Source organism: Lissotriton helveticus, chromosome 3_1, assembly GCF_964261635.1.
Source record: "Lissotriton helveticus chromosome 3_1, aLisHel1.1, whole genome shotgun sequence".
NCBI classification, from domain to species: Eukaryota; Metazoa; Chordata; class Amphibia; order Caudata; family Salamandridae; genus Lissotriton; species Lissotriton helveticus.
In genome coordinates this window covers 499,317,817-499,333,950 of record NC_136061.1, presented here as the reverse complement: position 1 = coordinate 499,333,950, position 16,134 = coordinate 499,317,817, and the positions used below count along the sequence as shown (strand labels likewise).

Here is a 16,134-nt window from a genome sequence, read left to right as displayed (position 1 = left end):
AAAGTACCTCGCAGAACGGGGAGGAAGGGCGGGCCATAAAGGAATCTGCGGCTAGAATCGTCTCTACCAGATACATTGTTACCGAAGGTAAGTAACTTGTACATCTGATAAAGACTACTAACCACATATTCCTTAATGTAGAATAGATACCCTAGCCATACCCATGGAGAAGGAGGGTCTGCGATAGGACCCCGCCAGCCTGGACATAACAGAGGGTCCGACCGGGAACGAGTTCCAAGGACAGGACGAGGAGCCCTGTCCCCCAGGCAAGGGGAACCCCTATAAGGAGAAGACCACCGACCCCAAAGGGGATGCAGGAAAAACAAGAGAAGAGGTAGCCCGCCGTCACTCAGCAGAGGAAACAAGGGCAAGGCGAAAGAAGTCCAAAGCAAACCACGCCAGTGCAAGGCAACAGAACCTCCGCCCAAGGCCAAGGCAAGAAAGAGGAGCACCGAGGAAGAAGATCAAACTAGGGACTCTAAGGAGAAGAGGTACAGCAAAGGCAAACCCCTCCACCGGGATTACACCCAGTGAAGAGGGCAGCCAAGTCTATCACAGCCAGAAGGTAATAGACCAGACAGAACGGCGCCGTCAGCAATAAAGCAGGCGGAAGCAGAAAGGGGAGCCTGAGGTCACCCAGGAAGAACCGTTAAATGCTCCGCAAGTACAAACTGCGCCAGAAAGAGGGAGGAACTCAAGAACCATCTCAGCCGTCAGGGAGGAGAGGTAGAACTGAGTGCAGGGTACCAGCAGAAAAAGCGGTCAAGGCAAGAATGGCTGACTACTAAAGTGCCAAGAAAGCTCAACGGTACAGAAAAACAACAGGTTGGCATCGGCAAGCACAGCCAGAGGCAGAGAACATCACAGGACAATGCACCCAGACCAAGCCAGACATCAGCCGAAGACAGAAATCAGGAAGGCGAAGAAGGGCCCGGACACGCCCCAGGAAGGAGTCCATCCACACGAGTCAAAAAGAAGCGGAACCAGACAGAGCCATGACTTCAGGCCGCAGACAGTAGGCAAGACCAGGCTAACAGCACAGCGACCCCAGAGAAGAGCACCCTGGGGTACAAACCAAGGTATTCCAAGCCATCAGCAAGAGGGCTGCTACAGCAACATACCTTAACGCCATGGAGAGCAGAGGCCCGAAGGCGACCACAGCTCCCCAGCACACGACAAGCTATATAACAGCTACCACTACCCCACATTGGGCATGTTAAGTCCCAAGACATGGGAAGTTTCTTAGGAAGAAACTTACGCAGTAGAGGACAACAGAAAAGACCTGCAGAAAAACCCAGCGGAAGGCTTGTCAAGCAGACAAAGAGAAAAAAACAGAAGGCCTAGTCTCTGGGCCAGCATGATATATATGCACACGGATTACACAACTGGGGCGAACCGCCCCAACGAAACAACATCTCCCAAAAACCAGATCAACTCACAGGTCACTGAGGGGGAGGAGGAGGAGGCCGAAGCCCCACCAAGAACCTCTGAATGGCCCAGTCCGCAGGGGCGTGGAACAAAAGAGCACCATCGAAAGGAAGGTCCACCAGCCGTTCCCTAAAATTCTCTGGGAACACACTGGCCCGAAGCCAGGCATGGCGGCGAATTGCAACCGAGGAAGCCATGGCACGACCAAGCACCTCCGTGATGTCCAGAGCAGAGCGAAGAATAAACGCCGCCAGCTCCCAGCCGTCTAACGCATGGCACCTCAAATCAACACAAGCACCCTACTGAGAAGCTGCACACACAAGGGACTCCGCCGAGTCCCACAAGCAAGAAGTTGCCCTACCCAGAACACACAGAGTGTTAAAGCGCGCAGAGCCACACTGGTCGAGGCGAACATATTGCGCCCCCAAGAGTCCAGCCAGCGGGCCTCCCGTGACGGCAGAGACAACAGCAGCAGCAGGGAGGGAAAGGCATTTTGCAAAAGAGGGCCTCTGGCAGAGGAGTGGAGGAAAAGACACACCGGATCATGCGGTGCCGGAAGGTGGCGGAGCAGAAGGAGTTGAGGCACCGGGTCCCCAAAAGGGAAGACTGGAGCGAACCCTCGAAAGGAAGCAGCAGCTCCCTACCACTAGAGCCCTGATGGGGAACCTCCAGAAGATAATCCGCGGGGTAATGGGCAGCTGGATCACTCATGCGCAAAATTCCCACAGCGGTGGAAACAGCGCAAGCGAAAGCCTCAACCGTCTCCGGAGGGCCCTGCGTAGGGGAGAGCAGCTCCTCGGTCTGCGACAGCTGCAAGCTAAGGTGGCCGTCCCCCAAGCCAACTGGAGGGAAAAAGGGCCAGGTCCGGAAAGGGGGGGACCTGCGGCTCCTCCGGCAAAGACCGCTGCCGCGGAGACGGCGAGGAGCCGTCCTTAGACGACGTCGGGGAAAAAGCCACGACGCGGCGGCCCGTCTGCGGCGAGGACGACACCAGCAAGCGCCGAACCTCTGGAGAAGAGGAGGCGTCCGAAAACAAGTCAACGACCCGACTTCGGCCTGGCACCGTAGAGTCCGCAATCTGAGGCAGGACATCGTCATCTGGCGCCAGGGGAGACGCCGGACTAGCCTCCGCTATAGCGCACGGAGCAGGAGACCGGGCTGGGCTTGAGCCGGGGCGGCGAAGGAACGGCGCTGGAAAGGTGCCGACCTGACCTCGGACGAGGCAGCCGCCTGCGTGGAAGGACAAGAGGGTTCTGGGGAGGGATAAGGAGTCCCCCGCCAGCCTCGACCCAATACAGGATGAGAGGGGCCTTCCGCCGACCTCTGTGGCGCTGCCAGGGCCAGCAGTAACAGGCACCGTAGCGGCATCACCTCAGCCTCAGACAGGATCACTGCCTGTCCAGAGGGCCGAGAGGGGCTCGTGGATAAGTCCCGAGCCCCGGCGACCACCCACGACACCACAGGGACTCCCGCAGGAGTTTGTGGCGAAGCAGAGGCGACGTGGTCCGAAGGGCCGCACCCCAACGGCACCACCTCCTCCGAACCTGGATCCAAACCAGTAGCGCCCAGGCCGGAGTCGCCGGCGATGCATCGGAGGGCCCGCACTCTGCAAGGGAACCGCTGATGCCCCAGGAGGGTAAGGAGGAGGAGGAGAAGCCAGTGAGGCCTGCAAACCCACCGCATATTTCTCCACCAGGGCTCTAGTCGCCCCCACACCGGGAAATTGTGGAGAGGGGGACGACACGCGGGACGCATCACCCTCGGAGAGCCAATGCCCCCAACAGGCTGGGAACTGACCCTCGGGGACAAACTGCGACACTTACCGACAGGTGAGCGATGCCCTTGCGACCCAGAAGAAGGACGAGAACGACAACGGAAACGGCGGTTCCGAAAACCCTCCACAGGGGCCGGTCGGGGTGACGATGCAGACCTGGACATGAGACCGGAGAGAAGTTTCATCCGGTGCTCCCGCCGGGACTTCGGTTTCATATGCTGGCACGCCTCACAATCCGTGGAGTCGTGATGCTCCCCCCAAACACCACATGCAGATAATGTGAGGTTCCCTTTCCGACATCAGGCGTCCACAAGACGAGCACGTCTTAAAGCCCGAAGGCATTCGCACACTGTTCCCACACACACGCAATAGCGAAAGGGAAAGGCCTGAACAGGCCCGGAGCAGGATTCGGAACTGTGTTGCACGCGGAAAAGGAAAAAACTGACGTAGGCGCGCCGGAGTGGGACTTATGTGACCTCGCTGACGTCATGCACACAGACAATGCCTGGGCAGAGTCGCGTGATGCCGTTCCCCCGGCGCGCAGGGATGCTGTGGCAACATTTTTCCGGATGCAGTCTCACGCTTGGGGATAATTCTACCTTAAGGAATCTGCGGCTAGTAGTCGCTATCAGATATGTACTTTCAATGGTAAAACTTTACACAGAAATGCAATTGTGAATGGATTTGCAATTGTTACAGTTTGGTACTGTTTCAAAAACAATTTAAGTTACATAGTCATTACTTTTGGAATATTTTTCAATTACTTTCTGATTACATTGACTACTCAGGTGGTTTGCTTAGATAACACACCAGGAGATCTCACCAAACACGGTAAAAAAGGCTTTTTAGGGCTTAAGGTGTAGTTTCTTTTCTTCCATAGAAACAGCAGTTAAACACAAAACATTTTTTGAAAAAACTTATAACATTGCTTCCTATCGGAGAAAAATGGTTATTGGTTATACAGGTAAGTACTGGACTTACGAATGAGAGTTTTAGGGGTTAGGACCAAGGTTCCTCAAGGTCTATGTAGGCACTCCAAATGCACCACCAGAGGCACTGGGGCTGCCGGGTGCAGAGTACAGGGGCCCAATGTTAGCCAATGGGGCTAAGGGGGCCTTCGGTCAGGGACTGCTTACGAGCAGGCCACTTGGCTGTTGGTGCAGGTCAGAACTGCAGGAGCCAATGATCAGCACAGGAGCTGCACCATCAGCGGCACTGGGGCAGCCGGGTGCACGGTGCCAAGAAGACTGTGGGACTATGTGTTTTACAATTGATACTTTTGGTTCCTCAAAGTTGCTGCAGGCTTGGGCAGGGAAATTTCTTGAAAGCGACCACCGGCTTGAGAGGTAAGTTGGGTTCTTGGGGGAAGCCTGGAAACCTATGGTTGGGCCACCCAAGGCAGTGGGGTGTCTTTTGGCGTTGGGTTTCTTTACCAGCTCCAGTCGTGGTCGGGGGATCCTTCAGACTGAGGCTGCAGGCATCATCTTGAGGCTTGAAGGAGGTCAGGAATCACCAGATGCCAGGTCAGTATCGTTAGGGAGACTGCCTCATGGTGTTGGGCCACTTGATCTCGGGCCTGGGGTGCAGAGTGGTGCAGAATGGTGGAGCCGCCTGGATCAGGATTCTGTGGGTAAGTCGTTGCTTGAGCAAATCTAGGGCTCACGGGAGACAGAGTCTGTTATTTGAGTACAGGGCAGGTCCTACAGGCTTTGGGGACGCTGACTGCTGGACGCACAAGTTACTTACCTTCGGTAATGATATATCTGTAAGAAACAGTAGTTAGTGTTAGATGCTTCACCTTAGAATATCCCCAGGCTTCAGACTGTATCCGGAAAGTTTTGCGTAGCAGTACCCCTGCGCGTCAGTACGCGTCGTCTGCGGCTCCGCGTCCGTCTTCGGCGTCGTTGGAGTCAGAATGAAGTCGTCAGAGTACTTAGACGCCGACCTCGCGCGCGGACGTCGCTTCTTATACACAGCTTTTCCGTGCAAGAAACGCAGAGCCATGATAAAAACCGACATTGGTGCCATGAAACTAGGTCCCTCAAAGGGAAGAACCTTAACCCTAGATATCGGTTCGCAGAATGGGGAGGATGGGTGGGGCGGTAAGGAATCTAACACTAACTACTGTTTCTTACAGATATATCGTTACCGAAGGTAAGTAACTTGTGCATCTGAAAGAAACAGGTTAGTGTTAGATTCCTTACCTTAGAATAGATACCCCAGCAATACCAACCCCGGTGGTGGGTCTGCGAACCAATGATCACACCAGAAAGTCCTGGAGAACAGAACGGCCGCAAAAGCCATCTCTCCGGACTTGGCTGTCCAGGCAGTAGTGTCTAGCGAACATGTGCAGCGAGGCCCACGTAGCTGCCTGACAGATGTCCTGCAAGGGGACTCCCCGACCCAGGGTAGTAGTAGCCGCCGTGGCCGGAGTGGAATGGGCATGCAGCCCCACAGGGGCTCCTTTTTAGACAGTGAATAACAAGCCTTTATGCACAAAAAGACCCATCGAGAAATGGTTCGTATGTGCATCGCCCGTCCTTTCTTAGCGCCCACGTAACCAACAAAGAGCTGGTCTTCCACCCGGAACTGGCGAGTGCAGTCCAGATAGAATGAGATCGCGCGTTTTGGGTCCAAACGGTGGAGCCTCTCTTACTCTTTTGAGGGATGCGGAGGCGGAAAGAAGGTGGGCATGGTGATAGACTGCCCGATGTGGAAGAATGTGACTACTTTGGGCAGGAAAGAGGGACGTGTTCTCAAGACAACTTTGTCCGGATGGACAGAAAGGAAAGGAGGCTTAGAAGATAGAGCCTGGAGCTCACTCACCCTTCTGGTAGAGGTGATGGCAACCAGGAATGCAGTCTTAAGAGTAAGAAGACGGAGAGGACAATTGTGAAGTGGCTCAAAGGGAGCGCACATCAGATAAGTCAGAACAAGATTCAAGTCCCAATGAGGCATCACGTAAGGAACAGGAGGAAACAATTGAGTGATGCTCTTCAATAATCTATTTACAACAGGGGACTTGAAAAGAGAAGGCTGATCAGGAAGCCTCAAGAAGGCTGAAATGGCAGAGAGGTAGACTTTGATAGTGCCCAGAGCAGAGCCCTGCTGGGCAAGAGAAAGAAGAAAGAGGAGAACCTCTGAAAGGGGGGCAGAGAGTGGATCCACAGCCTTTGCTGTGCACCATGCCACAAATTTGTTCCACCTGCAGACGTATACCGTTTTTGTGGAGAGACGCCTGGCTGCCAGAATGACATCACAGACTTCAGGAGGCAAGTCAAATGGCCTCAACTGCCGCCGCTCAATCTCCACGCATGGAGGTGGAGGCTGGACAGGTTCGGGTGGAGGACTGTCCCCTGCTGCTGCGACAGAAGGTCCTCCTGAAGAGGCGGACAAATCGGGGGATCGACTGACATGCTGAGTAGCTCGGGATACCAGTATCTTCGTGCCCAGTCCGAAGCCACAAGGATGACTTGGGCCCGGTCGCGCCTGATAGGCGGAAAGGTGTACAACATACCGCAGCTCCAATCGCGACGAAAAGCGTCTCCGAGCGAGTACCGCCTTGGAAATTCCAACGCGCAGAACTGATGACATTGCGCGTTCTCTTCTGTGGCGAAAGGCTCTCCCCACTGCTGAAAGAGACCTTGCGCCACGTCCGAATTCAGACGCCATTCGTGATCCATCATGCACCGACGGCTGAGTTTGTTCGCCCTGGCATTCAGAGAACCTGCCAGGTGTTGAACCACCAGGGAGACGCCCTGGAGTTCCAGCCATTGCCAGAGGTGCAGAGCCTTCTGACAAAGGGTCCACGACCCCACCCCGCCCTGTTTGTTGCAGTACCACATGGCGGTGGTGTTGTCCGTGAACACCTGCACTACACTCCCCCGGACAGAGGGAAGGAAGGCTTTCAGTGCAAGCCGGATCGCCCGCAACTCCAGAAGGTTGATGTGAAGCCGGGACTCCGCCGGAGACCAGAGGCCTCTGATCTCCGCCTCTCCCATGTGGCCCCCCCAACCCAGGAGGGGGGCATCCGTCACAACTACGTGCTCCGGTTGGGGTAGGGAGAGGGATCTGCCGCTTACCCAATCGCGGTCCGTGATCCACCACTGTAAATGTCTCGCAGTGCCCTCCGAGATCAGGACGTGGTCGGACAGGTTGCCCTGATGCTGGGCCCACTGAAACTTCAGGTCCCACTGCAGAGCCCGCATCCGCCACCGGGGTTGATGCACCAGAAGGATGCAGGAGGCCATCAGCCCCAGAAGCCGCAGCGTCAACCTTACCGAGACACGCCATAAAGGCTGAAAGATGGGAATCAGAGCCTGAATATCCCAAACCCGCTGTTCGGGAGGATAAGCTGAAACTGCGCCGAATCAAGAACCGCTTCATTGAAGAGGAGCTTCTGAGAGGGACTCAGGTGTGACTTCAGCACATTGATGGAGAACCCCAGCAGGTGCAGGAGGTCGGCCGTAGTTTGGAGATGGCTGACGACTGTCTGAGGCGAGCCTGCCGTCGTCGAGATAGGGGAAGACTGACACCCCTAATCTGCGTAGATGAGCTGCGACCACTGCCATCACATTCGTGAACCCCCGAGGGGCGCTGGTAAGGCCGATGGGGAGCACGGTAAACTGAAAGTGCTCATGGCCTACCGTGAACCGCAGGTAACGCCTGTGGGCCAGCAGGACGGGGATGTGGAAATATGCGTTCTGCAAGTCCAACGCTACCATCCAGTCTCCGGGGTCTAGGGCAGCTAAGACCTGAGCCAAAGTCAGCATCTTGAACTTCTCCTTCGGGAGGAAGCCGTTGACGTTCCGCAGGTCCAAGATAGGGCGTAGGCCCCCTTTGCCCTTCTTGGGAACCAGAAAGTAGTGGGAATAACAACCACACCCTACTTCTGGCCAAGGAACGCGCTCGATGGCCCCCTTGGCCAAGAGGGCCGACACTTCCTCTTGTAGAAGTTGCAAGTGATCCTCCGACACGCGGTGGAACTGCGGTGGCATGGCTGGAGGGGTGGACTCAAAGGGGAGGGAGTAGCCCCTTCGGACGATTTGCAGCACCCACCTGTCCGATGTGATGGTGCGCCAGTGGAGGAGGAAATGGCGAACCCTGCCCCCCACTGGCATCAAATGGGCCTGAAAGCTCGGACTAGGAAGGCTTTGAGGCAGATGCTGCGGGGTGGATGTGTACTGGCCTGGCCGTTGTCCCCTGGCACCGTCACAGCGGTTACCACGTCCGCCACCGTGCTGGATGGTAGTCTGCGGCCCGTGGCTGGCAGGACATGAGGGGGCGCCCCTTCGTTGGCCATGAAAGGAGCGAAAAGCAGAAGTTTGCTGGCGCTGGCCCGACAGGCCCAAGGACTTGGCCGTAGCCCTGGAGTCCTTGAAGCGCTCAAGCGCACTGTCTGCCTTGCCGTCAAAGAGGCGGCTGCCATCAAACGGCATGTCCAAGAGCATATTCTGGACATCAGCCGAGAAGTTGGCAGACCTCAGCCAGGCGAGGCGGCGAACCGCCACCGTCGTGGAAATCGCCCTGCCTTGCGAGTCCGTGGTATCCAGCCCACATCGAATAGAGTACCGTGCTGCATCTCGCCCTTCCGCAAGTGATTGAGCGAGCTTCACCCGGGCCTCCTCCGTGCAGTTTGGCAGCACGGCCGCAACCGTGTCCCACAGAGAGTGGGTGTTACGGCCCAAAAGGCAAGCGGTGTTGCCCGACCGCAACCCCAAACTAAGTGAGGAGAACAGCTTCTTGCCGAACCGTTCATACCTTTTGGATTCCCGATCTGGAGGCGCAGTCGGGAATGCGGACTGGGAATTAGAGGCCTGGATAACGAGGCTCTCGGGAGTGGGGTGGGTGGACAGGAAACTAGGGTCGCCCTGAGCCGAGCGTGGCGCCTGGCGACGTTCCTATGTACAGAAGGGCCTGTAGCGGGCCTGGACCAGGTGCCCAACAGGACATCAGTAAGAGCCTCATTAAACGGCAGTAGAGGCTCCGAAGAGCTTGCCTGCGGTTTAAGGACCTCAGTGAGGATGTTAGATCTCACCTTCGCGACGGGGAGCTCAAGAGCCAAGGCCTTGGCCGCCCTCGTCAGCACCACACTGAAAGCAGCCCCTTCGTCCGTAGCCACGGTAGGAGGGGAGACAAAGCCAGTGTTGGGCGAAGTGTCCAGAGCACTGGCATCCCCTAGCTCATCTGTCCAGTCCTGATACGACTGGCATTCCCATGCCAGAGGGTCCTCAGACCCCTCCCAGTCTCCCTCGCCCTCCATCTCCTGAAAGTCAGGTTCAAAGGATGGGGCCGGATCATAGAAGAATTGCTCTTCTGCCGGCGCCGAATGCCGACGCTGGTCCGATGCCGGATCCGGACCGAGGGAGGGACCAGGGACGTCGTTGTCCGGGGAGACACTCTGGGGGTCGGCGCCGGCGGGGTCATAAGGTCGACCAGCTGCGACGCGGATCCGGACACGGATCCAGTGGGGCCCTGCGGCCCCAGGACCAAAGTCACCGACGGCGCAGGGGCCGAAGCACCCGACGGTGCCGGGGCCGAAACACCCGGCCCGCTTGGGCTCCCAGACGGGGCCACGGGGCCCTGCGGCGCCCCTGCGAGACCCGACGGAGGAGAGAGCGACCTCATGGCCATAAGGAAGGTATCGATTGTAGGAGAGTGGGGTCACAAATCCTATGGTCACCCCAGATTTTTGCTTTTTGCTTCACTGGTTTACAACTTTCCCTGGCTGTGGGCCTGCTAATCAGACCCACAGCGTAGCTGTTCTCTCTCTAAATTGACAACCATGTACTTTAGGTGCATTTACCAATTGGTACTGTGCCACCTTATTAGTCCCTGTACAGTGTACCTTAGGTATCCAGGGCATAGGTGTACCCAGGGCCTACAAGGGGCTGAAGCATGTATTATGCCACCCCTGGCTGGCCATCTAAAACTGACACAACTGGCTGCATGACAGCTGGGGCAAGGTGGTGTAATCACCCTTTGCTATAGATATAGTATACCTATATCTAACCCTAAAATGGACACATATATTCCTATCAGTTACTCCTATGGCAGGCCTTATCAATCCTGAAGGCAGAGTGCTTGGAATTATGTGAGATGGTGCTCTGGCATGAGCTGAGCCCGTCTGCAGCTTGCGGAACCAAGTCCTAATAGCTGTTCCATGATAACGCTATACTATATACTCTTAAGTGCATTATAATCCTCGCGGTTAAATGCTAACCCTGGTATAACATTATCAAAACATGTCGAGAAGGTGTCATACGAATTGGAATACTACCCCTTCGCCAATTCTGGCGACGGGGGTAGCATTCCACCCTTCTAGAGGGACACGACATGTATGTAACTGTGAGCCCCGGTTAAAGTTAACTCGAGTCTTGGCATCACAAAATGGATGCTGCCACCACAGACACAAGTCTGACCTATTGCCGCTGGGAGTCCTTCCAGCGAGGGAGGCTTGGACAAAGGGTTTCCTGCCTTGGGAGGTGCTAGCACCACCCCAGACAGGATTTTGTGTGTTGAGGTAGAGAGGCCTGAAAGGAATGAGACATGCCAGGGGCACACAAGGTGCCCTGTGCATACACCGGTTCAAACCAGCTGCTGGGGCACTCCAGCCCCAGCTCTGGCGCGAAAACCGGACAAAGGATAGGGGGTGTAACCACCCCCCATTCCTGGTCCCACCCAGGGGAGGGACCTAGTCAGTAGTGCAGCCCCCTTTAGCAGGATAAAGGTAGGAGCTGGTCCCATTCCAAATTAGATTAATCCTGAACTACTCTACAAGAAGAAACTCTGGACTTCGACGTTCTGCTCCACAGAAGACTGAAGAAATCTCCCTTGTTGGCAAGGAGTGTCCACCCTGCAACTGCAGGCACCATTAAGCGTCCAGCTGCTTCACTTTGTCGTCTTCCCTCGAGGATCCAGACTTCAGAGCCCGACGAGACCCGGATTCCCAGACCTCTCCGACCTCAAATCACCAAAGCTGAGACCCGTGGGTGCGACGAGACACGTGGGACCGGCCATCTTGAAAGAAACTGCACTTCGCTTCCAGCACGACTCCCGAGGTAAACTCGACCAAGTGCTTTGGGGATTGAGAAGCCCCAGCCCCGAGCAGCCCCTGCACTTAAGATCAGTCCTCCAGCTTCCACGAGATCTGCGTGGGGCCCTTGTGCTTGTTTGCTGCTCGACGCATTGTCTGGTCACTTGCCGGCTGGCTAGTGGCCTCCTAGACGACGAACCTTGAAATCTTCACTGCAGGTCTGGTTGCTCCAGACTGGCCCTTGCTCCCTTCCAAAAGAGGGGCATCCCGGACTCTCCTAGTCCGCACCAGACGCCTTTTCCACTCACCGCGTGGGTTGCCTTTGGCAAGGCCTGTTGACTCCAATCCCGGATCCGACACCGCCGACAGCGAGAGCCTGCGTGGGACAGCTCGTGCCTCCATCCTGGTCGTCGAAGACACCTCCTGGTCCACGTGGCTGCAGAGTCAAGCGTCCACTCTTCACCTGATCGCGACAACAGCATCTGGTTCCTTCCTGGTTCCACACCGGTCACTGGCTAGTGACTTTGAACACTGTCCCCTCTGCTTTCAGGTCCTCTTCTTCACCGATCCACCCTTGGATCGCACCGGACATCTTCCTCCTGGTCGCCTGCAGTATCTTTTCTTCCAGGCTCCATAGACTTCAACGCGACAACCCGACACACTTTGACACCTATGCACCCGCAGCCCGTGGGTGAGGTAACGAGAGCATTTCGGTGCTCAAGGGTAGTTTAACTGTCCTAGTGTCCAGTTCCACAGTCGTTTTAGTCCTAACTAGTCAGGATTGTCCGTACTTACCTTTAACTTGAACTGTACTGTCCATAGACATTGTTAAGCATCTCACGTGTGAGTTCACACTCTGCACACGCGTCCCATGGGCCTCCTATTGCTTACCTAAGGTGAAGATAGCGTAGTCCTAGCGAACCTCCAGCCTCTGGACAGCTCCATTCCTTCTATCGACTTTCACATTCCACTTACTTAGTATATGGTTTGTCGTGCCCCTAGGGCACCATTGTAATTTCGTGCAACTTATCATATTTTTCCTAAGAGATTGTCATGTGCTTAGCCCTCTGATCTCATAAAGAGTTCAGAGGTGATTGTTATTAATAAATATACTGTTTATTTTCATAACAACCTGTGTGGTGTCCTTTAATCTGATATTCAAGGGGTTATATTGTGGTAAAACAGCTGGCTTCACATGCCAAAAGAGTTTAGCCTAAGACTGCTTTGTCCATGCTACCATTAGGATAGCTGGTCTATAAGGTTGACTTACAACCAATCACCATAAGGGTTGTTTGGACTGATACAAGGTGATCACTAGAACTAGTGAGCATCATATATCAGGCCAACTTCTCACATTGGTGTGCAGCGGTTGGGATTTGAGCTTGCTGTTGTTTTTACCAAATATAATCTTGAAATATCATTTAAAAGATCACATAAGGTACTCTAGGTACATATAACAAGCTTAGAAATACTCTGAGTTCTACTGAACCAGCTGTTGTAGTAGAAAGGGCCTAGCACACCCTGACTACAACTCTTAGCAAGGGATCAGTAGAAAAACCCATAGTATAGGTAGGTGCATCACTTACACCTAACTAGAAAGCATGTCTACCCATGGAGAGTCTTCAGAGACTCCCCTAGTGGTTACTGACCCCCCACAGGTCCTTTCCAGATATGCAGCTCTCAGTTTCCAGGAGATGAGACAATTGTGTACCTCCAGGAAATTGAAACAGGGTTCTAACCCTACCACTCCTTTTCTGTTAGGTCTCTTAGAGACATATGATGCCAGAAGAGCTGCTACTGCAGGCCCCTCTAATCCAGATGGGAGCATGCCCCCCTTAGAAGGTACACCTGGTGATCCAGACTCCAACCTCCCTGAATCAGAGAATGAAGATAGGGAAGAAGGGGATGTATCTGGGGATGAGGCAGAAAATGGGCAACCTTTAGTCAGCAGACTTACAAGGGACAACTTAGACCTACATAGGGAAGGAACTGGGGGAGCCCCAGTGCCATCCACTAGCAGGCCTAACCTTGGAGTTAGGAGAGATAGATCTCCTTCTAGGGACTCCAATAGATCTGTGCACTCTCATGCATCTGCTCAGAGGAGAATGACTTCCCCTCAGAGGAGAGAGCATGAAGCAAAGATGAGGGAGGCTAATCTGAGGATCCAAAGGAAAGAACTTGCCCTTGCCAAGGACAAGCTTGCCTTTGCTAGAGAGCAACATTTGAGTGGGGTAGTCCCCACTGGTGGCAGCAATATCCCTAGGGATACAGAAAGGGGTTTAGATACTAGAAACCTGAGTAAAATAGTGCCCTCCTATAAGACAGGAGATGATATCCACAAGTGGATAACTGCTCTGGAGAGGGCCTGCAAAGTACAGTAGGTACCCCAGAGTCAGTGGGCAGCTATATTGTGGCTCTCCTTTGAATGTAAAGGTAGAGATAAGCTCCTCACTGTTAGAGATGAGGATGCTAATGATTACCAAGTCTTGAAAACTGCACTGATTGATGGGTTTGGCTTAACAACTGAACAGTACAGGTTAATGTTCAGAGACACCCAGAAAACTCAGGCTCAAGATTGGACTGACTTTGTTGATTGTGCCACTAAGGCTTTGGAAGGCTGGTTACTGGGAAGTAAAGTTACTGATTACATAGGATTGTATAATCTAATTATGAGAGAGCAAATCTTAAATAATTGTCAGAACCAGTTGTTGCATCAGCACTTGATTGACTCAGATCTGACCTCTCCCCAAGAATTGGGAAAGAAGGCAGACAGATGGGTCAGGACAAGGGTCAAGCAGCAGAACCAGAACCAGGGTGGTGGCCAGAAGAAAGCAGACCAGAAGGGTAATAATGAGAATAAGCAAAATGACCAGAAGTCTTCAACAGGGCCCCAACAACCTAAGGAGGGTGGGTCCCAGAATTCCCAGAAGAAGAAGAATGATGGTCCTAAGAAACCATGGTGCCAATACTGTAAAAGTAAGACTCACTGGTTTAGTGAGTGCACCAAGAAAGGCCAAACTCCTACCACTACTGTCCCTAAGACACCTGCACCCCCTAGTACAGTTAGTAGTGGCAGTGTACCTCCCAAGGCTATAGTTGGGTTAACCCTGGGAACTGAGGTGGGTTCTGACTTAGTCAGAATTCCTACTCAGGCAGTTCTTGTTTGTACTGGGGGCATGGATATGACCCCTACTGTAAGTCCTAGTACTCTGGGCAAATACAGGCAAACACCTTTAATCAATGGAAAAATGGCTCAGGCCTACAGGGACACATGTGCCAGTGTCACCATGGTGACACCAACATTTGTGGACCCTGACCAGATCATTCTAGGTTCAGACTACCTAGTGACCAATGCTAGCAATGTCACTACCAATCACAGTATGGCAGTTGTTAATTTCTCCTGGGGAGGGGTAACTGGCCTCAAAAGGGTTGTAGTTAGTTCAGACCTCCCAGTAGATTGTCTTTTGGGCAATGATTTGGAATCCTCACTGTGGTCAGATGTAGAGTACAGGACTCATGTAGAAATGCGAGGTCTCTCCTCATATGTCCTTGCTGTGACTAGGTCACAGGCCAAGAAATGCCCAGCTGAACTAGTGCTGGATCCTGGAAGAATGGACCAGACACTAACCAAGATGAAGAGCAGTAAGGGTAAGGCTGAGCCTTCCCCCTGCCTCAGGTTGAGGATCAGCCCTCACAGGAGGCTGACCCAAAGACCCCAGGAGGAACTGTCCTAGAAGAGCTTGAACCTGAACAGGTTGAGTTTCTTGGGACAGGGGGACCTTCCAGGGCAGACTTGAGACAGGCACAGTTAGACTGTTCCTCCCTTGAACCCCTCAGACAGCAGGCTGCTGTTGAGGCTGCAGGGAATGCTACAGGTGCCCATAAGGTATATTGGGATGATGGACTCCTATACTCTGAGGCAAGAGACCCCAAGCCTGGTGCTACCAGGAGGCTGGTCATCCCCTTGTCTCTTAGAGGTTTCCTTCTCACCTTAGCCCATGAGATTCCCCTTGCAGGTCACTTAGGCCAGAACAAGACTTGGGACAGGCTTGCCCCTCACTTTCACTGGCCTCATATGTCTGAAGATACCAAAGAGTTTTGTAGCTCATGTGTCACCTGCCAAGCCAGTGGCAAATCAGGTGGCACAACAAAGGCCCCCCTTATACCCCTACCTGGGGTGGGGGTACCCTTTGAAAGAGTGGGGATAGACATTGTTGGACCAATGGACCCCCCCAACAGCATCTGGGCACAGATTTATACTGGTGGTAGTGGATCATGCCACCAGGTATCCATAAGCTATTCCCCTTAGGACCACTACAGCTCCTGTTGTGGCCAGGGCCCTGCTTGGAGTTTTCTCCAGAGTAGGGTTTCCTAAGGAGGTTGTCTCTGACAGAGGTGCAAACTTCATGTCAGGATACTTGACTGCAATGTGGAAGGAGTGTGGTGTAAATTACAAATTTACCACACCCTATCACCCACAGTGCAATGGGCTTGTTGAGAGATTCAACAAGACCCTCAAAGGGATGATAAAAGGGTTACCTGAAAAGCTTAGGCGAAGATGGGACATTCTTTTACCCTGCCTCCTGTTTGCTTACCGAGAGGTCCCACAGAAGGGGGTTGGTTACAGTCCTTTTGAGCTTCTGTTTGGGCATCCTGTAAGAGGACCCCTATGTCTTGTGAAGGAAGGATGGGAGTTACCTCTCAAAAAGCCTACGCTTGTCATACTGGACTATGTACTTGGTCTCCGCTCCAGGATGGCAGAGTACATGGAGAAGGCATCCAAAAACCTTGAGGCCAGCCAAGAACTCCAAAAATCTTGGCATGACCAAAAGGCTGTCCTAACTGTGTATCATGCAGGACAGAAGGTGTGGGTGTTGGAGCCAGTGGCCCCAGCAGC

At 53.8% G+C, this 16,134-nt stretch overlaps 1 protein-coding gene across 2 annotated transcripts in view; it reads right to left on the bottom strand.

Annotated features, from left to right (window-relative positions):
• Window positions 1-16,134, bottom strand: part of GLS (glutaminase) — a 926,246-nt gene that overhangs the window by 59,329 nt on the left and 850,783 nt on the right. The window lies entirely within an intron of this gene.